Genomic DNA, 13,413 nt, shown 5'->3' on the forward strand with positions numbered 1-13,413 from the left:
CAGCATTCCCTCAGTACTGCACTCGAGTGTCAGCCGAAATTACATGCCCAAGTCCTTGTATGAAGTCTTACTCATAATCTTTTCATCTAGAGGCAGGAATACTACCAACTGAGCCAAGCTGACAAAGTGGGCTGAATCTTAGCTCCCAAAAATGGGTGGATTGGGGTCGTGTCAGTGGTTTGAATGCAAAATATCTGGAACAGGAACTGAACCTGCCTTGAACCTGCACACTTCTGCTTTTAACAGAGACGGGACGATGGGCGGGCAACCAATTCGCTTCCAGGAAGGTCATTCAAATATTATAATGAGGCTGCCTGCCTTCATTTTAACAGTCATTCTATTTTTAACCACAGGCAGCCGGGTTTCCCAGACCTTGGGAAACTTGGCAACTGAAAGCAGGTGAGAAGGGCTGAATCCATGAGGTAAGTGCCTTTACAGTACTGCTTGTGGGCCAGGATGAGTAGGAGTGCTTCCTCCAGGCCCAACAAGCTACCCAGTAAGATCCCCCACCCCACACCACAATCTGTCTGCACCCCTCACCACCACTGAAACCCACCCCGACCACCTTCTGCTCCTCCGACCACCATTGGACTCCCCACCCAACCACCATTGGACACACCCTCACCCCCTTCAATTTGGAACCCCAGACCACCCCCCGCAAACTCCTCCTTACTCCTTTATTTTGACGGGAAAAAAAATCATGTTTTAAAAAAAATGCTGGTAGTTAGTATTTTTGCAATGGAAATTCAAATGCTATTTTTCAAAACAACTCCAGTCTCTGATACAACAAATTAGCTGGAGAGTTCTCCCAATGCACTTACCTGCTCTCGTAGGCTTCAACCAGAAAGGACTCCAGTCTGTCAATCAGGCTGCCTGTGGGTGGAAACCCCACTTAAAGGGGCCCTGCAGTTACATTCTGCAGGACATCCGGGAAACCTGTTCTTCCGGGTTTCCCCCTCCCACCCCCTCACACAGAGCTCGCCTCCAGACCAGTATATCAGAAACTACCATGTCATGCAGTACTCCTACAGCAAATGCAAAAGTGAATTAAATTAATTAAAATTGAACCACACATGATGTGGTTGGCATAAGCTGTGTCTGAAGCATCCATGGTTGATCGCGGTTTTCTGCCTAGCTTTTAGCTGTTAGTCCATGCTGCGTGGTTCAATTGTTAACTTGGACATTGATTATCACTAGTAAAGCTCTAATCCAATTCAATATGGCTTAACCGAGCATAGCAGAAACAGATGCCACAAGCCATTCCTCTCTCTCCAGCCTCTAGCCTCCTGAAATTACTGGAGCTGGCATCATATTCCATCTATCACTTGTGTTGATTGATAGAGGATCCCAGTGGATCTGGAATGATCAACCATTAACCAACATAACCTGTGCCTCACTATAACATAATGGGAGAGTCAATAATTTTGTTATGATCTAGTAGTATTAGTAATCATCAATTAAAGAAAACAAACCAGTACATATTAAATATAACATTTTCAGTCAGTCATTATTAGTAAAGTATTTATTTTTATCCTCATCTTTGTTCCTGCCAGACCACCTATCTCACCTCGATACCAAGAGAGTGAGCGGGTGGAACATAGGATCAGGAGTAGGCCATTCAGCCCCACAAGCCTGCTCCGCCATTTGATTGGGGTGGATTCCTCCAAGAACATTAACTATGTCATTCTCTATCAGCAGCAAGAAGCACAGGCCAGCCTGATAAGGCCTCCCCTATTGCTTTTCTCTCCCCTTCAAGAAAATGTTTTGCTTCCACTCAGTGTAGTGGATTCAAATCTGGGTCCTCCTGCTCATGTTGTGCTCCAACAATCAGATTGAAAATGTTTTCTTTGTCTTGTATAAATTTTCCTTTGAATTTAGAAGATTTCTCCATTATCGGTCCAACTCCACAGCAGCACTCTGTGAAGATGCCTGCCGTAATTGCACTGCAAATGCCAAGAGGATGTAGCCATCTTTGACTGTAAACTTGCTACACTTAAAGTTGGTTATAGAGCAGCTCTGGTTAGTCAAAATTACAGTTATTTTTCCTACTTACATATATATTTGTGTCCCTCTTCTCCATTTACAATTGGCCTCACCCATGTTGACCGGTAAATGGACCGATCACCCAGCCTGGCTCCTTCAGGTGGATATATTGTAAATGCCAATTCTATTACTTGCTTCTTTTTTAATGATTCAGGCAGTTTGATAAAGGGACCTGAAAAATAAAAGGAAAATATTAAACAAAATTTTCACTTTTTCTCCAACTTTAACTAAATAGATGCCCATTGCCATGAGCCAGCTACACAGATTTATCTGTGCCTCCTCCCCTTTAATATGTGCTTGTTTTGTACTTCTCTATAGGCCCATTCCAGTTTCCCCTCTTTTTCTGCCTTCAAGGATCAGTGCAGAAGGGCAGACATCTCCAGTGTAACTCCTCGAGCATTCCTCAAGAATGAAAAGGGAAATGATCCAGTCTCACCAAGTTCCACCCTTCCCCTAAAACAGCCAAGCAAAGAACAAAATGACACCTCCAAAGGAACTGGGGAATTTTCAGGCAGGCCTGTAAATGGGCAGGCAGTATAACTACCTGAAACAGGCATAGACTGTCTAAATATGTAAATCGGGGTGCTACGCTGGTTGTAGGACCTCAATTCCAATTTTTAGGTACAAGTGGGCAAGGCTGCTCAAAAAACATCCCAGCAAACTTTTACATTTTTTTGATGAGCTCAGGAGAAGCAGGATTGCTCCTCCTGGGCCCAGTAAAAATACTCTGGCCCGCTGCCAGCCCATTTGAGGCTCCGTGGGGATCGCCTCCCTCTCGTTTCCCCCACAGACCCAACCTGTTGGCTGTTCAGGAAGACAGCTGATTTCCCACCCTTCCAGAACTGGTGAGCCACAGTGGGGTGCCCGCTTGGCATCCACAACTCACTGGCAGTTAATGATGCCTGGACCTCAAATTGGCTCGGGCCTCAGGCCAGTACCAATGGCCAGGCGGAAAGGCTGCTAGGCAGACTTTGGGCTCTACTTGAAAATTTCCCCCTGGGTTTCAATTGCAGATCATCCAGCTGAGAGTTCAATGCTTCTGATCATCTTACTTCAAGCCATTCTTGGTTTCCTGTTTTTTCCTACATAATAGTTAAAGTAAGTGTACCATAACTACCACACTACAATGCTGCTAATAAAATATTTTACGTGAAATTATACAGTTTTCATGCACAATAAGATGTGTGTTAGTCACATCCTATGAATAAAGACTACTGCTCCAAAATTGCTGGAGTATCGCGCCTGCCAGTGTCCTCCAACGCTGACCCCGCCAGAGTATATGGAGTCAGAGGAAGGCACCTAATTAGCATGGCCTAATCTCAGTGCAGGAGTGATTCCTATTTGAACTTCTATCCTTCCTCATGATTTTCATGCACTTTTATCCTCCTTTCAATGTGATAAAAGTTATTGTAACATCAGCAACTCCTTGACCATGTTCTGCAGCAGCTTCTTATAAGCAGCTAACTGCCTCATGCTCCAGATGGGGTCTGACCAAGGCTCCTGCACAACTGAAGTATCGCTTCCACACTTCTGTATTCCAACACTTTTGAGGTAAAGGCCAACATGCCATTAACCTATCTGATTTTTTTCTGTTTGTGCACTAGCTGTTAGTGATTTGTGTACATGGATACCTAAATTCCTTTGCTCCTCCACAGCTCCTAGTCTCATGAAAAACATAAGAAACATAAGAAAAAACCATAATAGTGTATCTCCCAATTAAAAAAATATTCCACTTTATTTTTCTCGGATCCAAAGTAGATGACTTCACACTTCCCTACATTGAACTCTATCTGCTTATTTTTGCCCACTCACTTAGTCTGTCTATGTCCCTTTGTAACTTCCTGCTCCTATCTACACTGCTTACTGTGCCTCCTAACTTAGTGCCACTTGCAAACTTGGATGTACAACTCTGTATTCCTTCATTGAAATGATTAATATATATGGGGAAAAGCTGAGGCCCAAGTACAGATCCCTTGGGAACACCACTAGTCATATCTCGCCAATCAGAGAACGTTCACTTTATCCCTACTCTCTGGATTGGACCCAAAAATGGGTGCGAGGATTGCGAAGCGCGATCTGCCTGCACCCGTTCAAAGTGGTGCAGGCAGCACACAAAATTTGTGCTGCTCCTTCATTATAATGATTGGAGCACTGAGATCAGGAGCTGCTCGTTGGCTCAGGACACAAGAGGGGAGCCAATACCGGGAGCAGTCAACAGCAATGTTCCCTTTAACCTGCGCAGCTGTGTGGCTGCACAGCTGTCTGCCGGTCCCGCGCAGCCTGGGGTCGGCTTTTACAATCTGAAATTTTGCGCACGCACGAAACTTTGAATGGGCCGCGCAGCACGTTAAAAGGGACCGTGCAACCAAATAAAATTCTGCCTCGGCTTGCTGCACTTCTTAAAGGGGAGGTGCTTTTTTGCAGAAGCACCTCATTGTCACTGTGGATGCAGCCATGTCACAACAGGGAAGAGAGAAGCAAGGTGCTTCTCAGATGCAGCACTGGAGGCCTTGGTCCTGGGGGTACACAGAAGACGACAGGTCCTCTACCCACAGGGGGGCAGGAGGCCTTCCAGACAGAAAACCAGAAGGCAGTGGGAGGAGATAGCCTAAGCCGTCAGTGCCATGAGTGTTGCCCTAGGACCTCGATCCAGTGCTGCAAGATGTTTAAAGACCTCACACAAATGGTCAAGTGAGTGAATGCATCTTCAAATGCCATATATCCCACCAACTGCACCACTAGCCACACACACTGCTCAATGCAACACACTCCCATCACTCACCTACCAACAATCTCTAGCAATCACGACTCATACCTCACAATCATAGCTTCAGCTCACCTTCACACACTTACCACTGCTGGAAGCCTCAAACCCACATCTCACATCTTGCACACAATGTCAGCTATTCAACCATGACAGGCACATCACCCAAACACATTGCACCACACTCACTGACACACTTCCCTTTCTCTTGGAGGCCAAGGTGGCTCACAACCATCGTGAGCTGCAGCAGACAGACTGGGGTGAAGCACATCTGCAGAATCTAACCCCCATGGAGGAAACTGTGCTGGAGATAATTGGAAGGGCCATCACTGAGGCCGTGGCGAGCGGCGAGGTTAAAGCATTGCTGATGACGGTATCCTTCATCTCACATGCCACATCCCCCTCATCGCACAATCTCTTCTCACTTACAAGCTGCTGATGGTGTAAGCATGCACATCTTGCTTCCCCCCCTCCCCTCACCACAACCGACCCTTGTGCCTTTCTCCTTTCAGCTACCCAGTAACTGCCAGCAGCCCTACCAGTCCGCGACCAAGTAGAGGAGGAGAGTGATGGAGAAGAAGAGGCACCATCACTCGATTGGACACTCCCAGGCACCAGCTCAGAAAATGGCACTGCGAGAACTTTCTATTTACAATCTATATTAATGATTTGGATGAAGGGACTGAGTGTAATGTAGCCAAATTTGTTGATGATACAAAGATAGGTGGGAAAGCAAATTGTGTGGAGGATGCAAAGAATCTCCAAAGGGATAGGCTAAGTGAGTCGGCAAAAATCTGGCAGATGGAGTTTAATGTGGGAAAATGCGAGGTTATCCACTTTGGTAGGAAAAATAAAAAAGCAAATTATTATTTAAATGGGGAGAGATTACAAAATGCTGAGGTACAGAGGGATCTGGGGGTCCTTGTACATGAATCACAAAAAGTTAGCACGCAGGTACAGCAAGTAATTAGGAAGGCAAATAGAATGTTGGCCTTTATTGCAAAGGGAATGGAGTATAAAAGTAGGGAAGTCCTGTTACAACTGTACAGGGAGTTGGTGAGACCGCACCTGCAGTACTGTGTAGTTTTGGTCTCCCTATTTAAGGAAGGGTATACTTGCATTGGAGGCAGTTCAGAGAAGGTTAATGAGGTTGATTCCGGGGATGAAGGGATTGTCTTATGAAGACAGGTTGAGCAGGTTGGGCCTATACTCATTGGAGTTTAGAAGAATGAGAGGGGATCTTATTGAAGCATATAGGGGGAAAAATTCAGTATCGCCCCGTTTGGGGTGCCATTATCGGCCGCGCACAAAGTTTAGCACCTGGCGTTAATCATCGCCTCTGACGGCAAACTTGGCTTTTATTGCCCCTGGAGGTGATTGGAGCGCTAAATCGGGCGCTTCACACCTGTCTTAAGGCGCAAAGGCCGAGGAGCGAGGCGCTACCTCAGAGCGCTGGCGAAGCAAGGAAGGGCAAATCAAAATGAACCTGCAAAGTGCTGCTCAGTACTCAAAACTCCTTCACACAGCGTTGAATCTCTCCAGAAGTCTCTCTCTCTCTCTCTCTCTCTCTCTCAGAATGCGTGGTGCAAAAATGTCACCGACAAAAAAAGGCAGGAAGCGGTCGCCTTTAAATAGCACTCCCCCAGTTCCTTTCTGACAGCAAAACGCTCCCCTCAACCTGTCGTTGCTAGTGGCAGGCGGTAAGGCAGGGGGCGCCACTCAATATCCGGTCCGGGGCGTTGCACACTCGACTGATGTCACGATCTGCCGGCGCAGGAGATCGTGGCGGTAGTGTTTAGTGCCGCGCAAAATGTCTAGTTAATTTCGCGAGCAGCGCAAACATCGCCGTGCCCGAGCGCTAGTTGCTTTGCGCCCCAATTAGCGCCCTCTTAAGGTGCTAATGGGAGGCGCAAACAACTGAATTTTTCCCGCATAAGATTCTGAAGGGGCTTGACAGGGTAGATGCAGAGAGGATGTTTCCCCTCGTGGGGGAATCTAGAACTAGGGGACATAATTTCAGAATAAGGGGGCACCCTTTTAAATCAGAAATTAGAAGGAATTTCTTCTCTCAGAGGGTCTTGAATCTTTGGAATTCTCTTCCCCAGAGAGCTGTGGAGGCTGGGTCATTGAATATATTTAAGGTGGAGATAGACAGATTTTTGAAAGGTAAAGGAGTCAAGGGTTATGGGGAGCGGGCAGGGAAGTGGAGTTGAGGCCATGATCAGATCAGCCATGATATTATTGAATGGTGGAGAAGGCTCAACGGGCCAAATGACCTACTCCTGCTCCTACGTTTTATGTTCTTATGTTTAGAAGGTAGTATAGAGGCAGGATCTGCGTGTAGTGAATCACCGGGCATGAGTGGGCTGCAGCCATGCCAGGGGAATGGGTAGCTCAGGTGCCAGTTCCCCGGAGGGCAAGAACCTGCTGTCCTTTCTCAAGATGGCAGCATTTGTACTCCCAGCACGTCCACTCCACCAGTGCCCTTGCTGCTGCCTGTCAGCCAGCCAGCCTGGACTGCTGCCGCCTATGCCGAGGTGCGACGGTCTACAGCCAGATCTTCTAGGCCCAGAGCTACTCAAGGTCATCCTGCAAGGCCTTTTGCAGTGTCCCCCATGGAAAGTCAGCAGCCTTCCACCAGCCATGCTGCAGTCACTGGGGTAACACTGTGTAGGAGCACTAGAATTGGCAAAGGAACATGAAGGACAGACACTACGGGAATGCACAAGGGTGATTAGCTAACTTTGTTATGTAGTATTCAATTGAATCATTTATAAATTATGTTTGGAATGTTTGTTTTGTGGTGGCTCTCATTTCAGCTTTGTTCCCAAAAAGGTGCTGTGATGTTCCGTGACAGAGGGATGGTAAGGTGGGGAGGTGTTGGGCAATGGGGTTCTGGGGTATCATTCATTGGGATCAAAGTCTGATGAGGCGCTCACGGACAGCCCATCCGGAACAGGGAGCTGCTACCTGCCTTCTCCTCCTCCTCCTCCTGAGGTAGTTGCGGAATCGATGGTAGCAAGGGCTGCGCCCTCATAATAGCCAAATTGTGAAGGATGCAGCAGACCACCACAAAATGGGACACCCGCTCCAGCGTGTGCTGGAGGGCTCCTCCCGAGTGGTCAAGTAGCGGAACCGTTGCTTTAGCACCCCGATGGTCTGCTTATGAGGTTTCTTGTGGCAGCACGGCTGACATTATATGACTGCTGGCCACTACTGGTGGGGTTGTGGAGGAGAGTCATCAGCCAGGTGTCTCCGGGCAGCCACCCTCGAGTTCAACGTGCCACAGTGGACATGCGCAGGATGAAGGAATCATGACTGCTCGGTCATTCATCGCCATGATGGGCTGGGCATGGTTGCACTCCAACTGAGTGCACACCAAGTGAGTGGTAGCCTTTGCAGTTGTGGTACATCTCAGGATTGCTATGTGGCACCCGAAAAGCCACGTGTGTGCAGTTAATGGCGCCCTGCACCATGGGAAGCCCAATATCCTGGCTAAGCCACATGCGCGCTCGTCCTGTTTCTTTCTGTTCAGAGAGAAGACAATGAAGTCCCTTCTCCTGGAGTACAGAGCCTCTGTGACTTCCCGGATGCACGTCCTTGGTGAAGAGGACCCTCCGAATACACTGCTCCTGGCTCAAGTGCAGGTAGGAGAAGTGCTCTCGGAAGACCCTAGGTGGGTAAGGCCTGCTGCTTAGAGCCCTCCTGCTCCTCCTCCACCCTCTGCAAGCAGCTTGTCCTCTGCTTTGCTGTCTCTGCTCCATCACTTTGTCATGCTGCAGCACGAGAGGGACTTCAAGTAGAGCCACCATGTCTGGGAGCACGTGGTCTGTCCAGAACCCTTGAATTCAAAAGCAAGGCCTTCTACACTTGCAGACCACTCCCTGTTGCCTCACCAGCTTTAAATAACTCTAGAAAGCTCCAAACAGTTCCACAAACTTACACAGAACCAGTAGATATCAAAAAGCAAGTCACCTGAAAGTTGTTGATGATCCCTTTAAATACTGCTGTTGGGGTTCCATTGTGCAGGTGAATGCACATTCAGCTGTGCGTGCTTTGGAGAGGGCATACAGTCAAGCAGCGATGTCCAAAATAGCAAGTCTTGCGTCCAATCAGCGTGGGGTTACAATCTGCCTCATTAGCATTCTTCTGCGACCACAGGCAATGGCCACACTACCGACCTGCCCAAAATGGCGGCTGCTGCAGCCAGAAAACACCAGAAGCGAGGCAGCCGCCAATGTTTTGCTGAAACTGGCCTGAACAACCGGCGCTAATGTGTCAAATTTCGCGGCCTCTGTCTCCTACCCCCCAACCCATGTTACAAGGTTATCTCCACGGTTAGCTAGGATGACCATCTCTCTGGCTTTTCCTCTTTAAGCAGTGCAACTGGGTTTGGCAGCTCAGTGATGCAGGAACTGAAGCTTCATCATCCACTGCCATGGTCTAGCACCAACATAATTCAAACCCACTATACCACCTGTGCTGTTTTACAGCAGTGATTTATGACTGGAGGTTTGTGGGTCTCACATTATACTGCTAAAGCAGCTCCTTTCTGAGCAATATTGATTCTGCTCTTTACATTGCATGAATTAGTGTAATATAAAAACAACTTGCATCTGCTAGTCCCTCTTCTTTCCAGTGCTGTCTGCCTTTCTATTTGCTTACACCTGCTCTTTCTTCACACCATCTCTCTGCCTCAGAATCTCTCTCCTGCCTGCTATGCTTTATGTTAGATAATGCCTCTATCTGAAAAATATTTATTTGAGCACAGAGCAAGACTCAATGGGCTAGAAATTCATCTACTTACCGCCACTCCGTAGCGCCATGAAATGGCAATAAAATGGCAGCCGTCGCTCTTTCACCAGCTAGTGGCGGGTCCTGCGGCGGCCGCCATATTCATCTTACCCTTTGCGTTGCCAGTAACTGGCAGCACCCTGGGAAAATAAATGGCAGAGTGGTGACGTCAATCGATGTGCAATGCCGACTTAACGTCACCAATGTGAACTTTGACCCTAGGGGTCCGAAGCACGCCAGGTTAACCTGGCAAGCAAGCAGACTGACAGTGGAGATGTCAGCTCCTCTTAAAGGGAATGTTAGGTTTTGGACTGTTTTTTTTTTGATATTATTGAAGCGGTGGCTTGCTGCAAAAGATATGAAAAGTTTTTTACGTGTGTAGCGAGTGATGCTGGACATTTGCAATGGCTCAGATGGTAAATGAAGGCCTTTGATAAGACACAACATGTTGCGAATACTCAGCAGGTCACACAATATCTGTGGAGAGAAAAGCAGAGTTCACATCTCAGGTTGAGATGCTACCTGACCAGTTGAGTTTTTCCAGCATTTTACACTGTCATTTCACATTTACAGCATCCGCTTGCAGAGGGAGGAGGAAGACACAGAAGAGGAGGAAGCCGCAGAGGAGGAAGCCACAGTGGAGGAAGCAGAAGAGGAGGAATCAGACGGAAGGATGCATCCCAGACAGCACCTTTGTAGCTGGGATATCCGGGATGGAATCAGCTGCCTGCGGTCCCAGTGACCACAACCCCAATTCCCCAGCCAACATTTGTCCCACATCTTACCTTCCCTCTGTTACTGACCACTGCAGCGTCCCCTTGGCCACGATGCTGAAATAAGCCACCACAAGGCAAACTTTCCAATCCATCTATCTATATACATCTATCCATCCAATGTGACATCAAGAAATCAACTAATCACCCTTGTGCATTCTCTTAGTGACTATCTTGTGTGTGCCTTTGCCTAGCCTACTGATGTCATGCAGTGCTACCCCAGTGGCTGCAGCATGGCTGGTGGAAGGCTGACTTCTAGTCAAATATCCTACACTGCAAATGTCCTTGCTGGTCAACCTTGAGGAGCTGGTGGCTGAGAGTGTCAAATTAATTTTCTTCTGTTCTTGTTCTTCTTCACTCTCCTTGTTGATCCACTGGCTGGGCAGGCTGTATTTCTTGGGTGTGAAATGAGGAAGGCACAAGGGTGGAGTTGTGGTGAGGGGAGGGCAGGAAAGTAAGAGGTGCATGCAAGTAGGAGGTTAACGTATCAGGATACCACCATCCTTTCAGCCCCGCCGATGGCCAAGGGCTGAGCCATGCCCCTGCCAAGAATGGTCAGCACCGTCTCCTCCAAAGGGATGAGGTGAGGCTAGGAATGGGAGATATGCCTCGTGATTGGTGCAGATTGTTGATAGATGAGTGATTGGGGGTCGTGCATTGAGCAGCTTGTGACGCTAGTGGTGCTGTTAGTAGAAGATGGCTTTTGAAGATGCATTCACTGACTTTGCCCAGTGGTCTGAGGTCATGAAGCTTCTTTGGGCACTGGAGACAGTTGGTGGGGACGACACTGATGGCAGGTATGGCCTCAGTGAAGTAGTCCCACATCCTTCTTTGTGGGTAGAGGTTCTGTCTTGCAGCGTTGAACCCCTGCACAATATGGAGTGCTGCGTGTAAGACCCTGGGTGCCCCTACCCTGGCTTGATGCGCCATTTGTGTTTGTGCTGAGACAGTTTTCCCATTTCTTGAGGTTAGGAAGGTAATTTAGCTTTATGAGCTGAATATTCACATTTGGGACTTCTTTTTAATGTTAAATATTTTTTAAAAGGCAGAAAGGGCTGAAAACTGCATTGTTTCACTTCATTTTATTTTGTATTGCTTCAGTGTGCATGGCCCCTTTAATTCTCAGACCTCTTCAACACCCACAATTCCTTGCAGGCTCCACAGTCTCAATTCCAGAAGCTGTGCGAAGCTACAGTACCACACCTGGTGAGGAACTTCATTTCGGATGCCTCCAGCAACACCACCAGGACGGCGTTGCACAGAAGGTAAGTGCTGCGCCATCAATTTTCATGCCCCCCAGATCAATTTTGCTCCATTAGCGTTGCCATCATTTTCAGTGGCTGTTAACTCCAGTTGCCAGTGACACTGGGAACTTTGCTGGCTAACACAAACTTTTCCCCCCATTTATTTTTTGGATGCACTACAATTCTAGTATGTCAAATTGCTAGCGATCCAACCTTTGTGCAAAATACTAACTTCAGCCCTTGAACTGAAAGGCAGAATTTTCATATTTAAGGAACAAAGGTAATTGACTTGTGGTGTAAATGAAACACGCATTGGGATAGCAATAGATTCTGGAAAATAAATTATCCATAATACAGTCAGTATAAAATATTGACAAGTTGTGCAACCCCACCCTATATGATGGGTTATTTTCTGAAATTCACTGCTTCTCAATATGTACACTACATAACACTTAACATGCTGATAGCAAAAGGTTAAGAACTTCCACAGCATATGCATTACTGACTTCAAACAGATTAAATGAACATCTGGCAAACTTTGCAACGGTATTAAAGAGTTACATAAGAACAGACATGTTCTTTAAGTTCAATAAATTGAAGATGTGTGTCACCAAGTAAACACACAAGACAAGACTAGTTGTTATCTGTTTATACACTGTATGGATAGATCTGCGTTTATGTGTTCAACCATAAATGTTTTTTTCGGTGCTTTGGCAACATAAGATGTACCTTGTCATGCCAATAAAGCAATTTGAATTGAAATTGAATTGAATTGAATTATTGTGAATTTTGATCTGAGCACAGAATGCCTTTAAAATTTCTTTGCTCTGATTGAAAAAGAGTTTTTGTGAAACTGGTTTCTTATTTTAGTACCTTAATGATAATTACATTCAAGGCTGGAGGCTGTTAAAATTATATTTTTATGATTCAAAATTTACTTTCCAATCTATGGGAAAGTTTTAAATAAATCAGGCATCATAAAATCTTCTAACACAGTCTCTGTAGAGCAACAAATTTGGATGTTTGGGCTAGATTTCCCTCACTTTGTTAATTTTAGTGAGAATGTAGGCGTGAGCAAACGGATGTGCAATAGGGATAGAAAGCATTGCTATTCAACTGTCTTGCACTCTGAAAATTCCTCTTTCTCCAAAATGTATCCAGCAACATTAAAAACAATTGAACAAACAATCTGGGGTAGAATTACCCCAGAGGTTCTTCAATCTCTCACTGTATCTTCTGTGGAAGATTGGCGGAAACCCCGCAGAAACGGTGGAAACATCCATTTACCCATTGTTGCCGGGGTTTCCGTAATCTTCCAGCAAAGTTTGTAGGATTCGCAAAATTTCCACATTCCCCCAAAGTTATTAATAAAAGGGACCCTGCATGGACATTTTTTTTTTAAAAGGGTACCCAAAAGATGGCGTCCGCACCTCATGACCAAAAGCCTGCAAGATTTTAAAAGCTTGGACTCTGTGGCAGCACAAGCAGCTTTTGGGGAAATCGAAACCTAAAATGCAGTTTCTGTGAAAAGGACTTTGTGTTTTGGAAAAGCAGACAGCAAACATTGAATATGCATTAAGCCAGATTATAGACAGATCAGAACTAGTTAGGCCTATACTTGAGACCATCAAGTTGTCTGCATAAATAATCGGAAACAGTTTAAGGAAGCCATCGAGGCTGGACAGGCCGATTAGAATGCATTAACAACAATACAGCTCGGACATCAAGTCATTAGGTGCGATAAACGGCCATCTAAAAACAGTTATTTTAAATTGCTATAATTATTTAAAACAGC

At 46.3% G+C, this 13,413-nt stretch overlaps 1 pseudogene across 1 annotated transcript in view; it reads right to left on the reverse strand.

Moving 5' to 3' along the window:
- The window catches only part of LOC147122828 (uncharacterized), a 1,078,287-nt pseudogene that overhangs the window by 58,090 nt on the left and 1,006,784 nt on the right, over window positions 1-13,413 (reverse strand). Inside the window, exon 19 of the transcript XR_015080342.1 lies at window positions 2,054-2,215. The product of XR_015080342.1 is annotated as an uncharacterized LOC147122828 (transcript). The remainder of the gene's footprint in view (window positions 1-2,053; window positions 2,216-13,413) is intronic.

This window comes from Somniosus microcephalus, chromosome 2 (genome assembly GCF_052327205.1).
Source record: "Somniosus microcephalus isolate GS21.2 chromosome 2, FLI_Smic_1.0, whole genome shotgun sequence".
NCBI lineage: Eukaryota > Metazoa > Chordata > Chondrichthyes > Squaliformes > Somniosidae > Somniosus > Somniosus microcephalus.